We start from the raw sequence: 25,069 nt of genomic DNA, 5'->3' as shown, positions 1-25,069 counted from the left end.
CTTTCTTCATATTTTGTTTAATTAGGTTTGAAATTCTAGGTTAAAAATCATTCACTCAAAATCTTACAGGTATTATTTCAACAATTTCTAGTTTCTAGTGTTACTACTGAGAAAATTACGCCATTCTTATTCTCCATCTCTTTTACTGAACTGTTTTTTTTCTTTATGGAAACTTTTAGGATACTCTCTTTGCCTCAGTGTTCTGTAATTTACAAGTGATAAGTCTTAGTATGATATTTCTTTATTCATTTTGCTGTGCATTCAGCTGTCTCTTTTAATCTCTAACTCAAGTCCTTCACTTCTGGAAATTTTTTCCATATTATATCTTCCATAACTTCCTCCCTTTCATCTTCTCTGCTCTTTTTCTAGAGCTCCTATTAATTGAACTTTAGGCCTCTTACACTGATCCTCCAATTATCTTTTCTCTCCATTTCCCATCTCTTTTTTGTCCTTCCTGGGTGACTTCCTCAAATTTATCTTCCAACCCTTCTATATTTGGAGGGGGGGCATGGAGGAAACCTTTCGTATTTTCACTTCTAAGAACTCTCTAATTCTCTGATTATTCCTTTTCATAGCACTCTGATCTTCATCTCTTATTTCTGAAAACACTAACAATTTTTCTGGAACTTTTTTCTGCTCCCTGTATTGTCTGGTTCCTGAGTTCCTCATGTGCTTTCCTTCTTCTCTACCATGCATACTAGCATATGCATAACAGGAGTCTCAGAAGGAAAAGAGAGAAGGGGAAAGAAAAAATACTTAAAGAGGGAATTCCCTAGTGGTCCAGTGGTTAGGACTCCCCATGCTTTCACTGCCGTGAGCCCAGGTTCAATCCCTGGTTGGGGAACTAAGATCCCACAAGCCGTGCGGTATGGCCAAAAAAAAAAAAAAAATTGAAGAAATAATAGCCAAAAACTTCCCAAATCTGATGAAAGACACAACTACACACATCCAAGAAACTCAATGAAATCCAAGCTGAATAAACTCATAGGAATCCACACCAAGACACATAATTGTTAAATTGTTAAAGACAGAAGAAATTTTGAAAGCAACAAGAGAGAAGCAACTTCTCATACATGAAGAATCCACAATAAAATTAACAGCTGATTTCCCATCAGAAATCATGGAGGCCAGAAGGCAATGGGATGACATATTTAAAGTCCTGGATGAAAAACACTGTCAACCAAATATTCTCTAACCATGCAGAAAAACTATCCTTTACTAATGACAGAGAAAGTACGACACTTCCAGATAAACAAAACTTAAGAAATTTGGGGGCTTCCCTGGTGGCGCAGTGGTTGAGAATCTGCCTGCCAATGCAGGGGACACGGGTTCGAGCCCTGGTCTGGGAAGATCCCACATGCCGCGGAGCAACTAGGCCCGTGAGCCACAAATACTGAGCCTGCGCGTCTGGAGCCTGTGCTCCGCAACGGGAGAGGCTGCGATAGTGAGAGGCCCGCGCACCGCAATGAAGAGTGGCCCCCGCTTGCCACAACTAGCGAAAGCCCTTGCACAGAAACGAAGACCCAACACAGCCATAAATAATAAATTTAAAAAAAAAAAAAAAAAAAAAAGCTAAGAAATTTCATTAGCGGACTTGAAGTCTAGCCCTACAAGAAATGCTAAAGGGAGTTCTTAAGGCTGAAATGAAAAGAAATTAGGCAGTAACTCAAAGCCATAAGAAATAAAGGACACTGGTAAAGATAACTTAGCACCGGTAAACATAAAAGCCAGTATTATTGTACTGCTGGTTTGTAACTCTTCCTTTTTTCCTACATGATTTAAAAGGCAAATACATAAGAAGACAATTATAAACCTATGTTTATGGGCACACAATGTATAAAGATGTAATCTGTGACAATAACAATGAGAGAGAACAGAGACATATAGGATCAGAGTGTGTGTATACTATTGAAACTAAACTGGTATTACTCAAACTAGGCTGTTATAAATTTAAGATATTAGTTGCGCTGTTATCTGCAAGGCAACCCCTAAGAAAATAATGTTTAAAAATACAAAAAAGGAAAAAAGGGAATTAAAATAGCACACTATAAAAAAGTCAACTAAATACATAAAAAGGCAGTAATATAGAGAAATTGAGGAACAAAAAGCACGAGACATACAGAAAAGAAAAAACTAAAGAGCACGAGTAAGTCCTTCCTTATCAATAACTACTTTAAATGTATTGGGTTGGCCAAAAAGTTCCTTTGGTTTTTAAGTAAAAATAAAAGACACATTTTTCATTTTCACCAAGAACTTTATGAACAACGTATGCACCCTTTTGTTCCACTACCTTCTGCCATTTTTCAGGCAACTTCATAATTCCATCTTGCCAAAACTCTTTATCTTTTTGACCAAAGAATTGTTCCAGGTGCCTTTTACAGTCTTCCAGGGAATTGAAATTTTTTCCATTAAGAGAATTTTGTAAAGACCGAAATAAATGGAAATCTGAAGGTGCAATGTCTGGTGAATACGGTGGATGAATCACAACTTCCCAGCCAAGCTGTAACAGTTTCTACCTGGTCATCAAAGAAACATGCACTCTTGCGGTATCCTGATGGAAGATTATGCATTTTCTGTTGACTAATTCCAGATGCTTTTCATCAAGTGCTGCTTTCAGCTGGTCTAACTGCAAGCAGTACTTGTTGGAATTAATCGTTTGGTTTTCTGGGAGGAGCTCATAATAGAGGACTTCCTTCCAATCCCACCATATACACAACATCATCTTCTTTGGTGTGGTTGGTGGTGATTTACTTCGTTTGCCTCACGATCTCTTCTGGTCCACATCATTGTACAGTATCCACTTTTCATCACCCATCACAAATTGTTTTAAAAACAAATGTTTTCATTACACTTAAGTAGAAAATCACATGCAGAAATATGGTCAAGAAGGTTTTTTTCACTTAACTTATGCGGAACCCAAACATCAAAGCGATTAACATAACCAAGCTGGTGCAAATGATTTTCAATGCTTGATTTGGATATTTTGAGTATGTCAGCTATCTCCTGTGTGGTATAATGTTGATTGTTCTCAATTCATGTCTCAATTTGATCACTATCAACTTCAACTGGTCTACCAGACCATGGAGCATTGTCCGGTGAGAAATCTCCAGCACAAAACTTTGCAAACCATTTTTGACACATCTGATCAGTCACAGCACCTTCTCCATACACTGCACAAATCTTTTTTTGCATTTCAGTTGTGTTTTTACCTTTCTTGAAATAACAAAGCATTATATGCCAAAAATGTTGCTTTTTTCTTCCACCTTCAACATTAAAATGGCTACACAAAAATTCACCAATTTTAATAAGTTTTTTTAAAGGCACACTAACATGACAGCTGTCACAATACAATCTAACAAAATTGTTTCAAATGAAGTTAAAGACAACGAAGGACTACTAGAGCCATCTTATGGAAAAAACCGAACGAATTTTTTGGCCAATTCAAAAATGAATTAGACTCTCCAATTAAAGGCAGAGATTGGAAAACTGGATTAAAAAACACATGATCCATCTATCGTATTACCTACAAGAGATTCACTTTAGATACAAAGAAGCAAAGAGGTTGAAAATACAGGCTGGAAAAAGATATCAAGAGAGAACTGAGTTGGCTATATAATTGTCAGAAAAAAAATATACTTTAAGTCAAAAACGGTTACAAGAGACAAAGAAGAGCATTATATACTGATAAAAAGTTTAGTCCAACAAGAATATGTAACAATTATAAACATATATATACCTAATAACAGAGCCCCAAAAATAGGAAACAAAAATTAACAAAATTGAAAAGAGAAATAGATAATTCTATAATAATAGCTGGATCCCTATCAAATTACCCATGACATTTTTCACCGAACTAGAATAATCCTAAAATTCATATGGAACCATAAAAGACCCAGAACTGCCAAAGCAATCCTGAAGAAAAAGAACAAAGCAGGAGGCATAACCATCCCAGACTTCAGGCAATACTACAAAGCTACAGTAATCAAAACAGCATGGCACTGGCACAACAACAGACATATTGGATCAATGGAACAAAATAGAGAACCCAGAAATAAACCCATACACCTATGGTCAATTAATTGTCAACAAAGGAGGCAAGAATATACAATGAGAAAAAGACAGTCTCTTCAGCAACTGGTGTTGGGAAAGTTGGACAGCCACATGTAAATCAATGAAGTTAGAACACACTCTCTCACCATACACACAAAAAAAACTCAAAATGGTTTAAAGACTTTAACATTAGACATCACACCATAAAACTCCTAGAAGAAAACATAGATAAAACATTCTCTGACATAAACTGTACCAATGTTTTCTTAGGTCAGTCTCCCATGGCACTAGAAATAAAAACGAAAATAAACAAATGGGACCTAATCAAATTTACAAGCTTTTGCACAGCAAAGGAAATCATAAACAAAACAAAAAGACAACCTACAGAATGGGAGAAAATATTTGCAAACCATGAGACTGACAAGGGCTTAATTTCCAAAATATACAAACAGCTCAAACAACTCAACAAAAAAAACAACCCAATCGAAAAATGGGCAGAAGATCTAAAGAGACATTTCTCCCAAGAAGACATACAGATGGCCAAGAGACACATGAAAAGATGCTCAACATCACTAATTATTAGATAAATGTAAATCAAAACTACAGTGAGGTACCACTTCACACCAGTCAAAATGGCCATCATCAGAAAGTCTACAAATAACAAATGCTGGAGTGGGTGTGGAGAAAAGGGAACCCTCCTACACTGCTGGTGGGAATATAAGTTGGTGCAGCCACAATAGAGAACAGTATGGAGGTTCCTCAGAAAACTAAAAACAGAGCTACCATAAGATCCAGCAATCCCACTCCGGGTCATATATCTGGACAAAACTACAATTCGAAAAGATACATGAATCCTATGTTAATAGCAGCACTATACACAATGCCCCCCCTCAAGACATGGAAACAACCTTAATGACCATCAACAGATGAATGGATAAAGAAGACATGGTACATACATACAATGGAATATTACTCAGCCATAAAAAAGAACATAATGCCATTTGCAGCAACATAGATGGACCCAGAGATTGTCATACTGAGTGAAGTAAGTCAGACACAGAAAGACATCTATCATATGATATCGCTTATATGTGGAATCTAAAAAAAAAGGAGTACAAATAAATTTATTTACAAAACAGAAGTAGAGTCACAAATGTAGAAAACAAACTTATGGTTACCAGGAGATAAGGGGGGAAGGGATAAGTTGGGAGATTGGGACTGACATATACACACTACTATATATAAAACAGATAACTAATAAGAACCTGCTATATAGCACAGGGAACTCTACTCAATACTCTGTAATGGCCTATATGGGAAAAGAATCTTAAAAAAAAAAAAAGAGTGGATATATGTATATGTATAACTGATTCACTTTGCTGTACACCTGAAACTAACACAACATGGTAAATCAACTCTACTCCAATAAAAATTTTAAAAAAACAAAAAAAGATGTGGTACATACATACAGTGGAATACTACTCAGCCATAAAAAAAAGAACGAAATAATGCCATTTGCAGCAACATGGACGCAACTAGAGATTATCATACTAAGTGAAGTAAGTCAGAAAGAGAAAAACAAATACCATATGATATCACTTATATGTGGAATCTAAAGTATGACACAATGAACCTATCTATGAAGCAGAAACAGACACACAGACATAGAGAACAGACTTGTGGTTGCCAAGGGGGAGGGAGTGGGGAGGGGGGATGGACTGGGGTTTGGGGTTAGTAGATGCAAACTATTACATACAGAATGAATGGAAAACAAGGTCCTACTGTATAGCACAGAAAACTGTATTCAAAGTCCTGCGATAAACCACAATGGAAAAGAATATTAAACAGAATGTATACATATATTATATACATTATATAAAATATATATGTATCTGAGTCACTTTGCTGTATGGCAGAAATTAACACAACATTGTAAATCAACTACACTTCAATTAAATAAATAAATAAATAAAATAGTTGGAGACTTCAATACCTTTCTTTCAATAACGGTTAGAGCAACCAGACAGAAAACCAATAAGGAAATAGAGGACTTGAATAACACTATACACCAATGAGACCTAACAGATAAATCCAGAAGACTCAACCCAACATCAGCAGAATACATATTCCTCTCAAGTACACATGGAACATTCTCAACGATAGACTATTACGTTAGGCCACAAAACAAGTCTTAATAAATTTAAAAAGACTGAAATCATACAAATTATCTTTTCTTATCACAATAGACGGAAATTGGAAATCAAATCAATAACAGGAAAAAAACTGGAAAATTCACAAATATGTGAAAATTAAACAATGCATGCAAACAACCAATGGGTCAAAGAAGAAATCACAAGGGCAATCGGAAAATACCTTGAGACAAATGAAAACAATGTATTTTTTTAAGCAATGTATTATTTTAACACAATTTTGTAAATGCACATAAAAGGATATTTGATATAATTTTTTAAAATAAGGATTATAAAAGAATACTATGAACAACTGTACATCAACAAATTGGATAACCTAGATGGAACAGACAAATTCCTACAAACACACAAATTACCAAAACTGAGTCAAGAACAAATATAAAATATGAATACACCTACAACAAATAAGTAGATTGAATCAGTAATCAAAAACCCCTCAACAGGGCTTCCCTGGTGGCGCAGTGGTTGGGAGTCTGCCTGCCAATGCAGGGGACACGGGTTCAAGCCCTGGTCTGGGAAGATCCCACATGCCGCAGAGCGGCTAGGCCTGTGAGCCACAATTACTGAGCCTGCGCGTCTGCAGCCTACACTCCGCAACAAGAGAGGCCGCGATAGTGAGAGGCCCGCGCACCGCGATGAAGAGTGGCCCCCACTTGCCGCAACTAGAGAAAGCCCTCGCACAGAAACGAAGACCCAGCACAGCCATAAATAAATAAATAAATAAAATAAATATTTAAAAAAAAAAAAAAAAAAAAAAAAAAACCCCTCAACAAAAAAAGCTCAGAATCAAAAGGCTATACTGGAGAAGCTCACTCAACATGTAAAGAATTAATACCAATCCTTCTCAAACACTTCCAAAAAATTGAAAAGGAGGGAACACTTCCTAACTCATTCTATGAGGCCAGCATTACTCTGATACTCTGAATATATATGCAAAAAATCATCAACAAAGTACTAGCAAACCAAATTCAGCAGCATATTAAAAGGGTTATACACCATGACCAAATGAGATTTATCTTCAGAATGTAAGGGTGATTGAACATATGAATTATCAATCAATGTGATAAACCACATTAACAGACGGAAGGAAAAGAAAAATACGTGATCATCTCAACTGATGCAGAAGAAAGCATGTGGCAAAATCCAGCACCTTTTCATGATAAAAACACTCAATAAACTAGTAATAGAAAGGAACTTCCTCAACATGATAAAGGCCATCTACCAAAAAAAAAAAAAAAAACACCCAAAACGAAAACAAAAACACACAGCTAACATCATACTCATTAGTGAAAGACTTAAAAAAATTTCCCCTAAGATCCGCAATAAGACGAAGATGTCTGCTTTTGCCACTTCTATTTAACACAGTACTAGAAGTTCTAGCCAGAGCAATTAGCCAGGTAGAAGAAATAAAAGGCATCCAAACTGGAAAAGAAAAAGTAAAATTATCTGTTTGCAGATGACATGACCTTAAATGTAACAAAATCCTAAGAATACACACAAAAAAACAGAGCTAATAAACAAATTCAACAAGTTGCAGGATACAGAATCAACACACAGATTTCTTTACAGTAGCAATGAACAATCCATAAAGGAAATTAAAAAAAGGATTCCACTTACAATAGAATCAAAAAGAATAAAATACTTAAGAATAAATTTAACCAAGGAGGCAAAATAATTTTTACCCTGAAAACATTACACTACAAAACATTACTGAAAGAAATTAAATACTTAAGTAAATGCAGCGACATCCCATGTTCATAGATTCCTTCCAGTCTACTTTCCCTACCTACCTCTTTCTTGCTCTTCCCTTTTCAGACTTTGGTCACTGCCTATGGGTAACTAAGGAATCAGGAAGTATTTTAAGTTCATATGACCTACAGCCGAAGGGAGTAGAACATTCGAAAACACACCTTTTACAATGTTTATCATTCACTTTAAAAGAATTAAGTACTCCACCCCTTGCTTATTGTTATCAATATCAAGAGTCCCCAAAACTATTTAGTCTGCTTTCCCAGTGCTGCCAAAAGCTGGAGACTGGGCAGAATTCATAAACTGCAGCCCATTGTGCACTCACCCATTTGTTTCCTTCACTTAAGTCATTGTCAATGACTTATATTGTTAACAATACTGTTAAGATGCCAATACTACCCAAAGTGATCTACAGACTCAATGCAATCACTATCAAAATCACAACGGCATTTTTTGCAGAAACAAAAACCCATCCTAAAAGTCATACGGAATTTCAAAGGACTCTAAATAGGCAAAACAATCTAAAAAAAGGAAAAAATTAGTTGGAAGAGTAACACTTTCTTCTTTCAAAACTTACTACACAAAGCTACCATAACCAAAACAGTCTGGTAATGGCATAAAGAAAGACATATATCAATGGAACAGAATACAGAGCCCATAAATAAACCCTTACATACATGGTCATTCGATCTGACAACAGTGCTAAGAGTACTGAATGGGGGAAAGGACAGTTTTTTTCAATAAATGGTGCTGGAAAACTGAACACACGTGTTCAAAAGAATGAAGCTGGACCCTGACCTTACACCAGTTGCAAAAATTAACTCAAAATGGATCAAATAAGACAAGACACTAATTGTAAAAGCAGCAGACAGGAAAAAAACTCAAATGACCATTTGAGTCTTTTGAAAAACTATAGAAAAACTGTCATAAAACAATAAAATATATTACCATACAGATGTAAACTAGACTGAGGAAATCTCTATTCTGTTATGGAGTGATAGTGAAGATACACTGTTAAGTGAAAAAAAGTAATATACACAGGCATGTGTAGTAAGCTAGTTTTTTGTAAGAAAGAAGAGAATATATATACCTATATTTTCAGAAATAAACAATGTAAGGATAAAAACAAAAACAAAAGAACAAAGACCTAAATTTAATATCTATACTAAAACTATACCTTATACTCTAAATTACACAAACACACACATAAATATAACTGCATAAAAACTATAAATCTTCATGACCTCGGATTTGGCAACAGTTTCTTAAATATGACATCAAAAGCACAGATGACAAAAGAAAAAAATAGATAAATTGGTCTTCATCAAATTTAAAATTTCATCCTTGACATCCATCTTGACAATGATTTTTTTGGATTTGATACCAAAAGCAAAGGCAACCAAAGCAAAAAAACAAAAAACCAAGTGAGAATCCTCATGCAACTGCTGGTGGGAATAAAATGACGCAGTTGATGCAGGAAACAGTTTGGAAGTTCCTCAAAAAGTTAAACATGGAATTGCCATATGATCCAGCAATTCTACTCGTAGGCATATATCCAAAAGACTGAAAATAGGGATTCAAACAGATATTTGTACACCATGTTCACTGCAGCATTATTCACAACGGCCAAAAGGTAGACGCAACCAAGCATCTATCAACAGATGAATGGATAAACAAAATGTGGGATACATACAATGGAATATTACTCGGCCATTTAAAGGAAGGAAACTCTGACACATGCTACAACATGGATTAACCTTGAGGACATCATGCTAAATGAAATAAGTCATTCACAAAACGGCAGATATTGTATGATTCAATTATATAAGATATTGAGAATTGGTAAATTCATAGGGATAGAAAGTAGAACAGAAGTTATCAGGGGCTAGCGGGAGAGGGGAATGGGAAGTCATTGCTTAATGGGTACAGAGTTTCTATTTGGGATGATAGAAAAGTTTTGGAAATAAATAGTGGCGATGGTTACACAACATTGTGAATGTACTAATGCCATTGAATTGTACACTTAAAAAGGTTAAAACGATAAATTTAATGTGATGTATACTTTACCACAATAAAAAAACTTTTAACTCAAAAAATTTAATCGAAATAATGTGTATTAAGCTTATATAAAGTATCACAAACCTCAAATTTTAAATGTCAATCATTCTCTAAAATAGCTAAAGTTTTAAAAAAAACATAACTTTTTATATGGGTAAATAAACTGGCAAGAGTTTTTATGATCAAAGCCAAGTAGAACTGTGCTCCCTTCTCTCAAATCCAGTTTTGTAAATAAATGGGATTTCCAAACTAAATTACCTAGATCCTCACCTAAAGCCCAATTAGCTAGGTTTTCTGGATTACTCAAGCCTTTTCCTTCTGTGTTCATTTGGTAAAGCTTTTTTGGCCACTGGTCAAAGAAGTTTAAGTCATGCTTCTTTTCACAAGCAATTTGTTGATTAAAACAGCCTGAGGTTGCCAACTGTTTTTTGGGCTTTTTTCTAATGAGATACGGAGATCATCTGGATCCCCTAATTATCCAAGCTACACTTTCCTCTTTTTCCTTATAAACAAATAATCAAGAACAAGATCTATCTATATGAAGAGTTCTGTGATGCAAGATTCACTAGAAAGTTCTTGATTCTTCCAGTATCAGGCAGCTCTTTGGTATTTATGTATAACAATGTAGCTAACATTTTTTAAGGGTTACTTGTTTGTTGGGGAGACAAAGTTTGTCCCATAGTTCCAAAAATTGTGATATGTAACTGTGCTGGTCCTACAATGCTTGTGCTTCTAACACCACACTCATTTTGAAATTTCATATACTGTATCCCTTGGAATGGGCCAGGTTATGCTGCAATAACAACCTCTACAACTCAATGTTTATCACAACATAAATTGATTTAACAACTCATACAAAATCCTCTGTGAATTAAGGTGACTCTCTAAGGCAGCTGTCCTTTATGCATTGGCTCAGCATTCCAAGCTGCTTTAATCTTATGTTACCTCCCATATTAGCAAAACAGAGGGAAAAGGAATAGCACTGGTCACCTCTGCTCACATTTCATTTACCAAAAAAAGCCACATGGCTGCACCTAACTTCAAGGCAATAAGGAACACAACCCTCAGAATGCCTCAAAATAAAGGAGCAATAACAAGGCTTATCACATTAGTACAAGATGAAATAAGGCAGTCTCTTTGTCTCGACCCATGTTACTATTTCCCTCCAATCCTTTTGTTCAGGGCTAATTTCATGGTCATGTGATCTGTGCAGTTACACAGGGCTCCATGCTCAGAAAGACGCTGTGCTTGGTTTAAAGATCTCCTGTCACCAACTTGAAATTCTTAATAATTTTATCTTTGAATTTGTGTTTTGTAGTGAAGTCTAATAGGACAATGGAACATGCACAGGAGCAGGAGATATATGCAAAATGCATACCTTGCCATTTGTTTCCACCTCATTCTCATATAGCTTTGGTGATGCCCTGTGAACACAGAATATCGGTGGATCCATGATGTGTGGGGAGTTCAGCAAGACTCAGTGTGAATATTAAGTAAGCATGTTGTCTACAACTAAGTAAGCAAGGGTACTAACAGCCCAAGAAGCCACATTTTGTTTGAACCATAACTTGCTTCAAACACAGAGGAAAGGCAATGGAATTCTAAGAAACATGAATGATCAAAAAGCCTATCATGTCTTTTCTTACTCATGTTACTTCCCTGTATTAACCAACCACTTATGCTAAAAGTGACAACACAGAAGGAAAGGGAAAGATAGAGCAAGCCACAGTTCCTTTTCCTTTCAGTCCTGCCAAATCAAAGGTAAAGACTGTTGGTAGAATGTGCAAGTATAAGAAATGAAATAAAAACAGCAAGTAAGTTTTGTGCAGTGTTTTCCCTGTTCTGGTAAGAATGAAATATATATGTACAAGCTATGAAATACTAGCAATTCCACATAAGAGTTAAATAATCATATATTTGCATTTAAAACTGGCATTGCACAATACAAAGTTGAACAGTAAAATTCATGCTTAATTAACAATTTCAATTGTTCTTTATGTACAATGACATTAAAAAGAAAATAAACACAACGAGCTGAGAGAAAGATCAAAGAAGAAAAAAACTTTGTTTTAGTAACTTTAACAGCACTTTTTTTCCTGCATTTTGAACTAGAGACCCTGCATTTTTATTTTGCACTGGCCCTGCAAATTATGTAGCTGCACTTTTATTTGCTCAGGTAAACAAATATAAATCAGGAATCAGTTTTAACAAAGGTAATTTTCAACATTCACAGATAAGGTGCTCAGTTAAAAGCTGGGGATACAAAGATAAATAATAGGCTCATGTCTAAAAGGGGAGATAGTCATATAAACAAATAATGACAATATTATGTGACACATGCTAAGGAAACCCTGAGGAAAGAGCCTAAGAAAAAGCCTTCTACATGGAGATAATATTGAGCTGAGAAAGAATTTCTCACTTAAGAGAAGGAGTAAGAAGGAGTAAGACAAGATTTGTATGTACTAGACAAAATATATTTCTAAAACTCTGACAAGTTTTTTAGGATGTAAAATAGCATGCATAATGATGAATACAGGAGATGAACTGGGAATGTAAATTGGTACACATATTTGCATACCAACTCAAGTTTAGACTTTAACAAAGAGAAGCCATAGATGATAAGCAGAAGAGTAGCACAATTTCTGCTTTAGATTAACTTCTGCAGAACAGGAAGACAGAGAAGAGAGGAAAAGGAGATGTCACTGAAGTAAACAAGAGTAGTTATCAATAATAGTAAAAAGTATTAAGAGGTTATTTAGGGCCTTAACACAAGCAATTTTAGTGGGATTGTGGAGAGGGAAAAGTTGTGTTAAAGTTAAATGGGTTTCTTCCCAGAAGATGCTTCAGTATCCTAATAAGCACTGTAAATCTCTAAGAGTGAGATCTAATTTGCAACATTTCCCAGATTTATTTGACTAAAGAAACATTTTTTGCCAGGACCACCTATCAGTATCTCAAAGGACTATGAGGAACACAAGTTTTATAACATTGTTCTATGAAACAGAAGGCCAACACTGACTGAGAAAGGCAGAGGGCAGTAGAGGGCTTAAGGCCAGGGTAAAACAATACTAAATGTGAGAAACAGGAAAGAAATCTGATTAAAATACTGCCCAGCTGTGTTAAAGACCTAACTACATATATAACACACCAGTCTACTAGTTTATACAATTTACAGATATTTAAATTCATACTGGGTAGAGGATTGACAGAATGAATAATTCAATAGAGTAAGCGAACACAACAGTAATGGTACTGGTGAGGGGGAAGGATAAAGCCCAAAGAGGTTATATACAAAGAGATTAGGGATAGATGAGAAAACTAAAGAAATGAGAAAGATGCACATGTAGATATTAAGGAGATTTTGGTCAGAAGTAGAACCATTACTGAACCATATGAGTAGGTGTGTCAAAGAAAGTAGAGCTGAATACCACTGGAATACAGAAATTAAGGAAAAATAAAGTTGAGATGTTAGGTAACCTTCAGTATTATGCTTCCAACTGCCTGATATGATATCAAGAATTATACCAAAGTATCAGTGAACATAAGCGAGTGACATAGAGGTTCCTAGATTGAAATAACAAAGTCAGGTAAGAAACAGCCAGTAGGGCACCAGTCTTTTTTTTTTTTTTTTTTAATTTTTGAATTTTATTTATTTTTTTATACAGCAGGTTCTATTAGTCATCAGTTTTATACACATCAATGTATACATGTCAATCCCAATCGCCCAATTCATTACACCACCACCCGAACCCCGCAGTCGCTTTCCCCCCTTGGCAGAAGGGCACCAGTCTTAGAAGAAGAAGAATTTTAGCGGAGAATAGAAGAATAAACAGACACTATATAGAAAAACATGGGTCTGGTTTTCTAGCTTTGAGGAAGGAGGTGTGAAGGGAACAAGATACAAACCCCCTTAGAGGGTTCAGAATAATGGTTCTCAATCATTTTTCGAACCCATCTGAGAAACAGAATACACGGCCAACAGAAATAAAGAGGAACACAAGAATGGGGTGTGGGAGAGGGTAGCTGTGAGTGGTTTAAAAGACCTTCCAAAGTGATTATGAAACACCTTCCTAAGGAGATGTACCTCTCATATAATGAAAATCACTGGTTTAAAACTGGTACTATCACAGAAAGCTTAAATACAAGTTCCAAACACAAACTAACAAATTTTTACCTGTATGACACAATTCAAGACACTGTCTCATAACAATACCATAAGTTCCTACAAAAAGTCCTGGAGCCCTTACAAATTTTTCAGTTTAAAAAAAAGATTTGTTTAAATAGACATTCCTCCAAAGAACACATACAGATGGCCAAGAAGCACATGAAAAGCTGCTCAACATCACTAATTATTAGAGAAAAGCAAATCACAACTACAATGAGGTATCACCTCACACCAGTTAGAATGGGCAGCATCAGAAAATCTACAAACAACAAATGCTGGAGAGGGTGTGGAGAAAAGGGAACCCTCTTGCCCTGTTGGTGGGAATGTAAATTGATACAGCCACTATGGAGAACAGTATGGAGGTTCCTTAAAAAACTAAAAATAGAATTACCATATGACCCAGCAATCCCATTACTGGGCATATACCCAGAGAAAACCGTAATTCAAAAAGACACATGCACCCCAATGTACACTGCAGCACTACTTACAACAGCCAGGTCACAGAAGCAACCTAAATGCCCATCGACAGATGAATGGATAAAGAAAATGTGATACATATACACAATGGAATATTACTCAGCCATAAAAAGGAACGAAATTGGATCATTCGTAGAGACGTGGATGGATCTAGAGACTGTCATACAAAATAAGTCAGAAAAAGAAAAACAAATATCGTATATTAACGCATATATGTGGAACCTAGAAAAATGGTACAGATGAACCAGTTTGCAGGGCAGAAATAGAGACACAGATGTAGAGAACAAATGTATGGACACCAAGGGGGGAAAGTGGCGGGGGGGGGATGGTGGTGTGATGAATTGGGAGACTGGGATTGACCTATATACACTAATATGCATAGAATAGATAACTAATAAGAACCTGCTGTATAAAAAAATAAAATAAAATTTTTAAAAAACAGGCTTGTTTTGAAGATACAGTATCAGCTAATATATGCCTAACATGCCCATTCATTTATCTTTTCACATCTGTAAAGTTAACAGTCTTGCAGTATTTCCACTTTATATATTAATGAGGTACACTGAGTGTATGACTTGCCTAAAATGACACAAATGGGATTGGTTTATGACAAGAAAGAAGAGACATATTTTTTGGTTCAATGCTTAGGCACTAAGGTATGTCCTTAGCCTAAACCAGCAGTTCTCAAACTTTTTGACCTCAGGATGCATTTATACTCTTAAAAATTAACAAGAATCCCAAGAACTTTTGTTTTTGTGAGTTATAGCTATTGACACTTACATCATTAGATATTAAAACTGAGAAATTTTTCAAATACAAGAATACACTATTAACTCATTCTATGAGGCCAGTATTGCCTCAATACCAAAACCAGACAACGACGTTACAAGAAAACTATACACCAATGTGCCTTATGAATACAGATGCAAAATCCTCAACAAAATACTAGCAAACCAAATCCAGCAACAAAAAGTTATACACCAGGGCTTCCCTGGTGGCGCAGTGGTTGAGAATCTGCCTGCCAATGCAGGGGACACGGGTTCGAGCCCTGGGCTGGGAGGATCCCACATGCCGCGGAGCAACTAGGCCCGTGAGCCACAGCTGCTGAGCCTGCGCGTCTGGAGCCTGTGCTCCGCAACAAGAGAGGCCGCGATAGTGAAGAGGCCCGTGCACCGTGATGAAGAGTGGCCCCCACTTGCCGCAACTGAAGGAAGCCCTCGCACAGAAACGAAGACCCAACACAGCCAAAAATAAATAAATAAATAAAAGAACCTTCCCTAAAATTAAAAAAAAAAAAAAAAAAGTTATACACCAGGATCAAGTGTATTCTATCCCAGGAATGCAAGGTTGGTTCAATATGAAAATCAATCGATGTAATACACCATACTAATAAAATAAAGGACAAACACCACACAGTCATCTCAAGTGACACAAAAAAAGCATTTGATAAAATCTAACGCCCTTTTACAATAAAAACACTCAATAAATTAGGAATCAAAAGAAACTTTCCTCAATCTGACAAAAAACCCACGTGTGACATCATACTTAATGGTGAAAGACTAAATGTTTTCTCCCTTAAGAACAGAAACAAGGATATGTTGTCTTCACTTTTTTTCTTACATTTATCTATCTATTTATTTACTTATTTTGGCCGTGTGGCTTGCAAGTTCTTAGTTCCCTGACCAGGGATTGAACGCAGGCCGCAGAAGTGAAAGCACCGAGTCCTAACCACTGGACCTCCAGGGAATTCCCTGTTGTCTTCACTTCTCTTCAACACTGTACCAGCCAGGGCAATTAGGCAAGAAAAAGAAATAAAAAGCATCCAGACTGGAAAGGAAGAAGTAAAACTATCTATATTTGCAGATGACATGATCCCATATATAAAAAATCCTAAGGAATCCTCAAAAAAACTGTTAGAGCTAATAAATTAGTCCTGCAACATTACCATCCAAGATCAATAAACAAAAATCAATTGTATTTCTATATACTAGCAATGAACAGTCTGAAAGTGAAGTTAAGAAAACAATTCCATTTACAATTGGTACTGTAAATTATATCTCAAAGAAAAAGAAAAAGAAGAATACACTATTACACATTCCAATACCATCAAAGTAGTAACAAAAGAAGTACAAGATTTTCTTCAAAAATTGACAAGTGGATCCTAAAATGCACACGGAAATGCAAGGGACTCAGAACAGCCAAAACAATCTTGAAAAAGAAAAGTTAAGTTGGAGAACTCACAACTTCAACTTCGATTTCCCAATTTCAAAACCTTCTACAAAGCTACAGTAATCAAGAATGGGTGGTGGGACTTCCCTGGCGGTGCAGTGGTTAAGAATCCTCCTGCCAATGCAGGGGACACGGGTTCGAGCCCTGGTCCAGGAAGATCCCACATGCCACGGAGCAAATAAGCCTGTGCGCCACAACTACTGAGCCTGCGCTCTAGAGCCCACAAGCCACAACTACTGAGCTGTGTGCCACAACTACTGAAGCCCTCGCGCCTAGATCCTGTGCTCCACAACAAGAGATGCCACCACAACGAGAAGCCCGCGCGCCACAAGGAAGAGGAGCCCCCACTCGCCACAAATAGAGAAAGCCCGCGCACAGCAACAGAGACCCAATGCAGCCAAAAAGAAATAAATAAATAAATAGAAGAAAAAAGACTGGGTGGTACTGGCATAAGGACAGACATACAAATCAATGGAGAATCCAGAATCAATTGAGAAGCCAGAAATAAACAGAGACATTTATGGTCAATTGATTTTCAACAATGACACCAAGATCATTCAACAAGGGAAAGAATAGTCTTGTCGATAAATGGTGCTGGGACAACTGGATAGCCACATGCAAAAGTATGAAGTTGGACCTCTGCCTCACAACACATTCAAAAATTAACTAAAAATGGATCAAAGACCTAAATGTAAAAGCTAAAACTATAAAACTTAGAAAAAAACACAGGTGTAGATCTTTATAATTTTGGCTTATATTTCTTAGATATGACTCCCAAAGCGCAAGAAGAAATAGATAAATAGGACTTTATCAAAATCTAAAACTTGGGTGCTTAAAAAAACATACTCAAGAAAATGAAAAGAATTAAATGGCAGTTCCTCAAAAACTAAACATAGATTTACCACATGATCCAGCAATTCCACTTCTGGGTATATTTCCAAAGAACAGAAAGCAGGGACTCAAACAGATATTTGTACACCCACATCCACAGCAGCAGTATTCACAATAGCCAAAAGGCAGAAGCAACCAAAGTGTCTATCAACGGATGAATGGATAAACAAAATATGGTATATAAATACAAGAAAACATTATTCAGCCTTAAAAAGGAAGGAAATTCCGACACATGCTAAAACATGGAAGAACCTTGAAGACACTGTGTTAAATGAAATAAGTCACAAAAGAACAAATATTATATGACTCTAATTACATACAGTAGTCAAATTCATAGAGACAGAAAGTAGAATGATGGTTGCTAGGGGCTGAGGGGAGGAGGGAATAAGGAGTTATTGCTTAAGGGCACAGAGTGTTAGTTTGGGAAAAAGGAAAAAGTTCTGGACATGGATGGTGGTGATGGTTGCACAACACTGTGAATATACACTTAAAAATGGTTAACATGGTAAATTTTATGTTATATATATATTTTGCCAAAATTTTTAAATTTAAAAAAAGAAAATGAAAAGACAACCCACAAAATGGGAGAACATTTTTGCATATCATTTATCTGATAAGGGTCTAGTATGCAGAATATATAAAGAACTCTTATAATTCAACAATAAAAATAATCCAATTTTTTTTAATGAACAAAGGATTTAAATAGACGTTTCTCCAAATAAGATATACAAATAGCCAACAGACACATGAAGAGATGCTTAACATCATTAGTCATTAGGGAACTGCAAATCAAAATCACAATGAGATACCACTTCACCAGCTAGGATGGCTATAATTTAAAAGATGGACAATAACAAGTGTTGGTGAGGATGTGGAGAAATTAGAACCCTCGTACATTACTAGCGAAAATATAAGATGGTGCAGCCTCTCAGGAAAATAGTTTTGGCAGTTCCTCCATAAAGTTAAACATAAATGTATCAGAACACTCAGCAATTCCACTCCTGGGTATATATCCAAGAGAAATGAAAACATACATCCTCACAAAAACTTTTACATGAATGTTCAAAGAAACATTATTCGTAATAGCCAAAAAGTGGAAATAACCCAAACGTCTATCAAATGATGAATGGATAAACAAAATGTGGTATCTCTATAGAATACATTCCACAGAATGTAGTATTATTCAGCCATAAAAAGGAATGAAGTGCTAATACATGATGTATTATGGACGAACCTTGAAAACATTATGCTTAGTGAAAGAAGCCAGGCACAAAAAGCCACATGTTATATGACTCTATTCACATGAAATATCCAGAATAGGCAATTCCAAAGACAGAAAGAGACAGAAAGCAGTTTAGTGGTTGCCAAAAGCTTGAGGTGGGGGGGATGCAGGGTGATTGCTAATGGGCACAGGGTTTCTTTTGGTAAGATGAAAATGTTCTGGAATTAAACAGTAGTGATGATTACATAACCTTACGAATATACACTAAACTGCATGCTTTTTTTTTTTTTTTTTTTGGTCATGCAATGCAGCATATGGGATCTTAGTTCCCCAACCAGGGATCAAACCCGTGTCCCCTGCATTGGAAGCACAGAGTCTTAACCGCCAGACTGCCAGGGAAGTCCCTGAACTGCATGCTTTAAAAAGGTGAGTTTTGGCCTTCCCTGGTGGCGCAGTGGTTGAGAGTCTGCCTGCCAATGCAGAGGACAAGGGTTTGAGCCCTGGTCTGGGAGGATCCCACATGCCGCGGAGCGACTAGGCCCGTGAGCCACAGTTGCTGAGCCTGCGCGTCTGGAGCCTGTGCTCCGCAACAGGAGAGGCCGTGATAGTGAGAGGTCCGCGCACCGCGATGAAGAGTGGCCCCCACTCGCCGCAACTAGAGAAAGCCCTCGCACAGAAACGAAGACCCAACACAGCCATAAATAAATAAATAAATAAATAAAAAGGTGAGTTTTATGGTACTGTAAATTATATCTCAAAGAAAAAGAAAAAAAGAATACACTATTACACATTCCAATACCATCAAAGAAATAATGTTTTCACATGTATCTATCACTGTACATTCCAGATGAGAATATGAAAGGGGAAAAGGTAAATATCTTCTTAATATTACTATGAAAACAGTTACAACTCAGAGACCCCCAAAAGGTCCCCAAACATAGTTTGAATACTGCTGACCTAAACTAACCCTCAGCACAAGACTGGAGCTATTTGTAGTTAATGACCAATCAATTTTAATGTTAATTAAATTATTTAAACTACAGTGTACAGCTGAGACTGACAAAATGCAATCAGATTTCATTATCATCTAAATTCATACTTTATGTTCTTAACAAAACATTTTTTGACAACCTATGCGACTATACTGAATTTAACATCCTCTGCATACTAAATTTTGACAACCTAAGCTTGAGGTGCAACATAGTATAGTGGTTAAGAGCTCTAACTCTAGACTCAGACATCCTGAGTTCAAATCCTAGCTCAGCAGCAAACTAGCTCTGAGATCTTAGCCAAAGTATCTAGTCTTTCTGCAGCTACTTTCCTCACCTATAAATACTGATAATATAAAAGTTGTTGCGAGGACCGGTGAATACTTCTAAGATCTCTAGCAATAAATTAATACATAGTAACTATGCAGTAAGTTACCTATTATCATTGTAAATCAAATACCCATTTAAAAAGACCAGATTATTGTGTGCCTTACAAAATACCTAATTTTTGAAAATACAGATTGCTTTGTATAAAGATCAGTAGGACTTTGCTCATCTTTACTGATGAACACCGAGCTTGTATGAATCCTGCCTCTGCTTTCCAGACCACATTCCCCAATGCCCTATGCTACTGCTTTCCAATGGTAAACTAGAAAGCAGTCAACTAACCCAAGCCAAGGAGTGAAAACACTTCCTGTGTAACGATAACAAGGTGATTTCTCCCAGAGGTATTTTTACCTCAAAAGACTCCTCTAAGAAATTAAACATTCTTAGACAATAAGACTTGGATCACAGGATCCTCAAAGAACCAGTCTGGACTACAGCAACTAGAGAGAGGAGAAGAGAGCAGCATGCAAAAGATGGCTTGACTATCCAAAGAAAACAAGGGTAAATCTATTGATGGAGAAGCCAAGGAGAAAGAAATACTAAAATAGGAATCAAAAACCATAATTTTAATTACAGCTCAACCACCATCCCACTTGGTGATCTCACTTTACAAGATAAAAATCCAAAGGTCTTCATTTAACATACACAATAATCTTCACAATCTGCCAGGTACTTCAAACCATTTCTCTCACCACTCTATCCATAATTCAATTCATACCACACTGAATTTCTCACTCTCCCCTAAACACCAAGCCCTATTACAACTTATCACCTTCACACACATTATTCCTTTACTTTGGAATGGCCTCCAGTCTATCCCCTTCTCCACCTGGAAAACTCCTACTCATCCCTCAAGAGCCAGCTTCTTCCCTCCGAACTCCCATAATCTAGTGTGTTGCAATTTATCTGTACGTATTATATGACTGAGTTCCCTGAAGCAAGAGATTGTCTTCAATAATTTTATATCTCTAAAACCTAGCAATGTCTAGCATAAAGTACAAATGCAAATGTTTGAAGAAATAAATGATTAAATGATGAATGAACAAGCAACCTTAGGCAGTTTCTCCTATAAAACTGGGAGAACACTTGATACATCTGAGAAGCAACATGACATATATAATAGGAAGAACACACAGAGCTGCTTTCAATCTTTCTAACTCTATGATCTTATGCAAATTAACCTCTGAGTCAGAGATTCCTCATTTATAAAACAGGTTTCATAGGGTTGTTACACTGAACAAGTGAATAAAAATACATAAACATGGCTAGCACAATGCCTGAAACAAAACAGGTAAAACTTAGTTTAGTGTAAAAAAATTCTAATTTACTTAGTTCAGTGTAATTAATCTTAATTCCTCTAAGAAGAAAAAAGTCTATATATCCTGCTTTACTCCCCTTGCCTATTTGTCTTTCTAGAACTGTTCTTTTTTAGAACATATTTCTATCTGCAGTAACAATCAACTGAATTCAAGCATTTGTAGTTTACTTTAGGAAGTAACACATCTCACTGAATTTGTTATATCAAAATGGTCTTTTTTTTTTAAGGGTAAACAAAATTTACTGGCATCAGCATTTACAGGTAAGTCTTACTTATAGTTTCTCTGAAACCAGAAACTTACTGCAGAAATAAAATTCATACACCTTTGTCTACCCAAAGATCCTGATTTGACATTATATGAAGAACACAACATAATTAATCCTGCTTATTGTGCATGTCAAGGTTAACTTTGAGGTCAAAAAGTTATCCAATTACTCTTACTAAAATGACTCTATTCTGAGAACTAATAAAAATTCTCTTTAAACAGCTTTTTATTAATCAGACATTTATAATTACAAATAAAAATTTTTATTTTAAAAGGTCTGAAATTATAATGTAGACACTATACTGTTCCAGCTACATTAACTAAAAATAAATGTAATTCTAGATGTGATTTAGGATTTACAATATTGAACTAAACTTATGTGCATCATAACATCTTGTTAGTTTACCTGTATTACTAACAACTTGACCTAGGACAATGAAAAGACTTTAATTTCCTTTCTGTATTTAGATATTTGCTAGACTTAAAACATTAAATGTCAATAACTTTCACTTCCGCTTCTGTATTATTTCAAGGAAGCTTTATTTTTTCATTTTCCACACAAGTCAAATGAAAAATTACAACCAGCAGGAAAATTTATCTAAAATAGCTTTTTTAAAAAGTAACTCTTTTGTTTGTATTAAATATCATCTTTTTAAAGCATAAAGCAACTTAAAATTCTTATCTTCCCCAAAGTATACGGTTTTTAAGAAGCACTCTTTAAAATCTGTTTATAAAAGGATCATAGTACACTAGACACTAGTGAATTCATTAATTATCTTAAGCACAGTTTTCTAAATGAATCAATATTTCATAATTTTATAAGTTGTGACTAATCAGTACTAGGATGCAATGTAGTGAAGCAATTTCTAAGGAGACATACAAGCGTTCTGAGCCTAAAAAAAATTTCAGCGTACATTTTACTCATATACAGAACACGCTGACTGATAGTAACAACAAAAAAAAACTTTTTAAAAAAACCATCCTACAATTCACCACCTTGATATGGCATTCTCTCTAAATTATCATAAGCAGTTGCGATTATCCAATTTTATTAGCTAATAGTTCTCATTATTTTAAAAACAGAAAAAGGATATGTTCCGTTTCACCAAGTGTTACACATTTCGCTACTACAAGACTGGATGGGGGGGCGATCTTTGGAAACAAAAGGTAACCTGATCCGCTCCAGCTAATTATTAAATGCATGCCAACAATACACAATTCGAATTGCACTTCTGGACACTAAGGAGATCACAAAAGGGAGTAAAACGTCAAATGTGTAAGGAACTACTTTTGTATAAAAAATATATCGAAACGAAGAAACATGGTATACCGAAACTAAGATCTCGCGCAAGGTACAAAATTCATCTTACTAAAAATCTGATAATCTTCTAAAAAGAAAGTATTTAATCAACGTTGTTAAAATAACAGTAATTCACCACATTCAGGTACAACTTTAAATCCCGATGATATCTTTCTTTCAGGTCTAAATATATCATTCTTTTGCAATCCGTATACCAAAAGGACCTGAAACCTCTCGCGGAGGCGTACATCACACTCGGCGAGTGCTGTCTGTTTACAAATACGAATCTCAGTTTCCCACGTCAAAAGCGTTCATTACCACCATTCGACCGGGGGGCGGGGGAGAGAGAAGGCGGGCGAGCAAGAAGCGATATCCTCACAGACACCTCTACGTTCTCTCCTCCCGACAAGGGCGAGCCCGGAAAAAAATGTTTATTATGTATTATATGCGTGTTTGTGTATTTACGTGTTATATACGTACGTCTATATCTAAGCAGGGGTGAAAGAAAAGGCACACATGACAAGGAATCATACTGGACCCCAGAAAATGTTCACTCCTATCCCGTTAACTCAAAATCCGCTGCCCGTGTCTACAGGTTTCAGCTCGGGGGCCGAGTGCCCCAGCCTCGCTGTGGAGTTCGGCCCCAAAGCTCCCCTATGCCCTCCTCAGGAAGCCCAGGCCGCCGCCCCTACCTCCCTTATCTCTGCCTTCCCCTGGGACACCCGAAGCGCATTCCGGCAAAGAAAGAAGTGTCAGGCCCCAAGAGGGCGGCTGACACGCGCTCGGGCCGGGCCCGCGACACCTGCGAGCCACGGCACCTGAGGGGGAAGAGGGGGCCGCCCGGCCTGCCCCGAGCACACCCCCTTGGGCGCCGGGTGCTGCGCCGCGGCCGGAACCTCCGTACCTGCGAGGCCCGCAAGCTACAGGCGCGCGCGGCGCCTCCTCATCTCAGTGGCTCCCGCTCCCCCTCCGCCTCCCGCTGCCGCCGTCACTGCCGCCGCCGCTGGAGGCCAGGACACGACGAGCTCAGGGTTCCACCGCCATGTCCGCCGCGCCGCGAACTGCATTGTGGGGGGGAAGGGATGGGGAGGGGGAGGAGAGAGGGGGAGAGAAAGAGGAGGACCCGCTGAGGGGAGGGGGCCGAGGGAGAAGGGGAGCCGGGGGAGAGGGGGAGGGGAGGGACGGAGCCCCGAATGGAGTCCTGACCCGGGCGGGGGTAGGGAATAGATGCGCAGGAGACCCCGGAGAAGAGGCGCAGAGGGAAGAGTTTGGGGGTGCCCCCTCCCTCCGTTCTGGGGTCCCCTGGGCACTGGTTAAACCGGGGTGGGGGGTAGTAAACACCAATGGGGGAGGGGCTACGTTCGGGGCCTTGTGGTAGAGACGGGAAACAATGGGGAGGAGGGAAACAACGCCGAGGTGAGAGGACAGCGCACTCACACTCACGCTGAGAGAAGGGGTGAGCGCGCGAGGACGCTCTTTAGCCCGCGGGGAGGGGGCGGGGCCCTCTAGCGTTGGGGGAAGGTAGAAGTCACAACGGGCTCGCGGGGAGGGGAGGGGCGGGGCCACTGAGCGGGGGTCGCGAAGTCCATCTCCCCCGCTGGGCCCCCATGGGGAGCGGCGCGAGGACGCTGGAGTGCTTGAGAAGGCCGGGGTCGCGGTCACTGCCGCGCCGCTCAGGTCTGCTTCCTGGGCTGTGGACCTCCCTACGGAAGCCCCCAAGCGGGGAGAGGGCCCGAAAGCCGTCCTCCAGGGAAAGGAA

At 37.6% G+C, this 25,069-nt stretch overlaps 1 protein-coding gene across 7 annotated transcripts in view; it reads right to left on the bottom strand.

The window, feature by feature from the left end:
* TUT4 (terminal uridylyl transferase 4) overlaps positions 1-24,698 on the bottom strand; it is a 151,917-nt gene extending 127,219 nt beyond the window's left edge. For 6 of the 7 annotated variants that reach the window (XM_082428789.1, XM_082428787.1, XM_082428788.1 and 3 more), the window contains exon 1: positions 24,215-24,371. The gene's annotated coding sequence lies outside the window, so the exon portion shown is untranslated. Of the gene's footprint in view, positions 1-24,214 lie in introns of all 7 variants that reach the window. The other variant, XM_082428786.1, reaches the window with a different exon arrangement.
* Positions 24,699-25,069: the final 371 nt, after the last annotated feature.

The sequence above is a fragment of the Balaenoptera physalus genome (assembly GCF_965194825.1).
Source record: "Balaenoptera physalus genome assembly, chromosome: 1".
In the NCBI taxonomy this organism is placed as follows: Eukaryota; Metazoa; Chordata; class Mammalia; order Artiodactyla; family Balaenopteridae; genus Balaenoptera; species Balaenoptera physalus.
The sequence above is the reverse complement of the archived record's forward strand: the minus strand, read 5'-3'. Positions and strand labels throughout refer to the sequence as shown.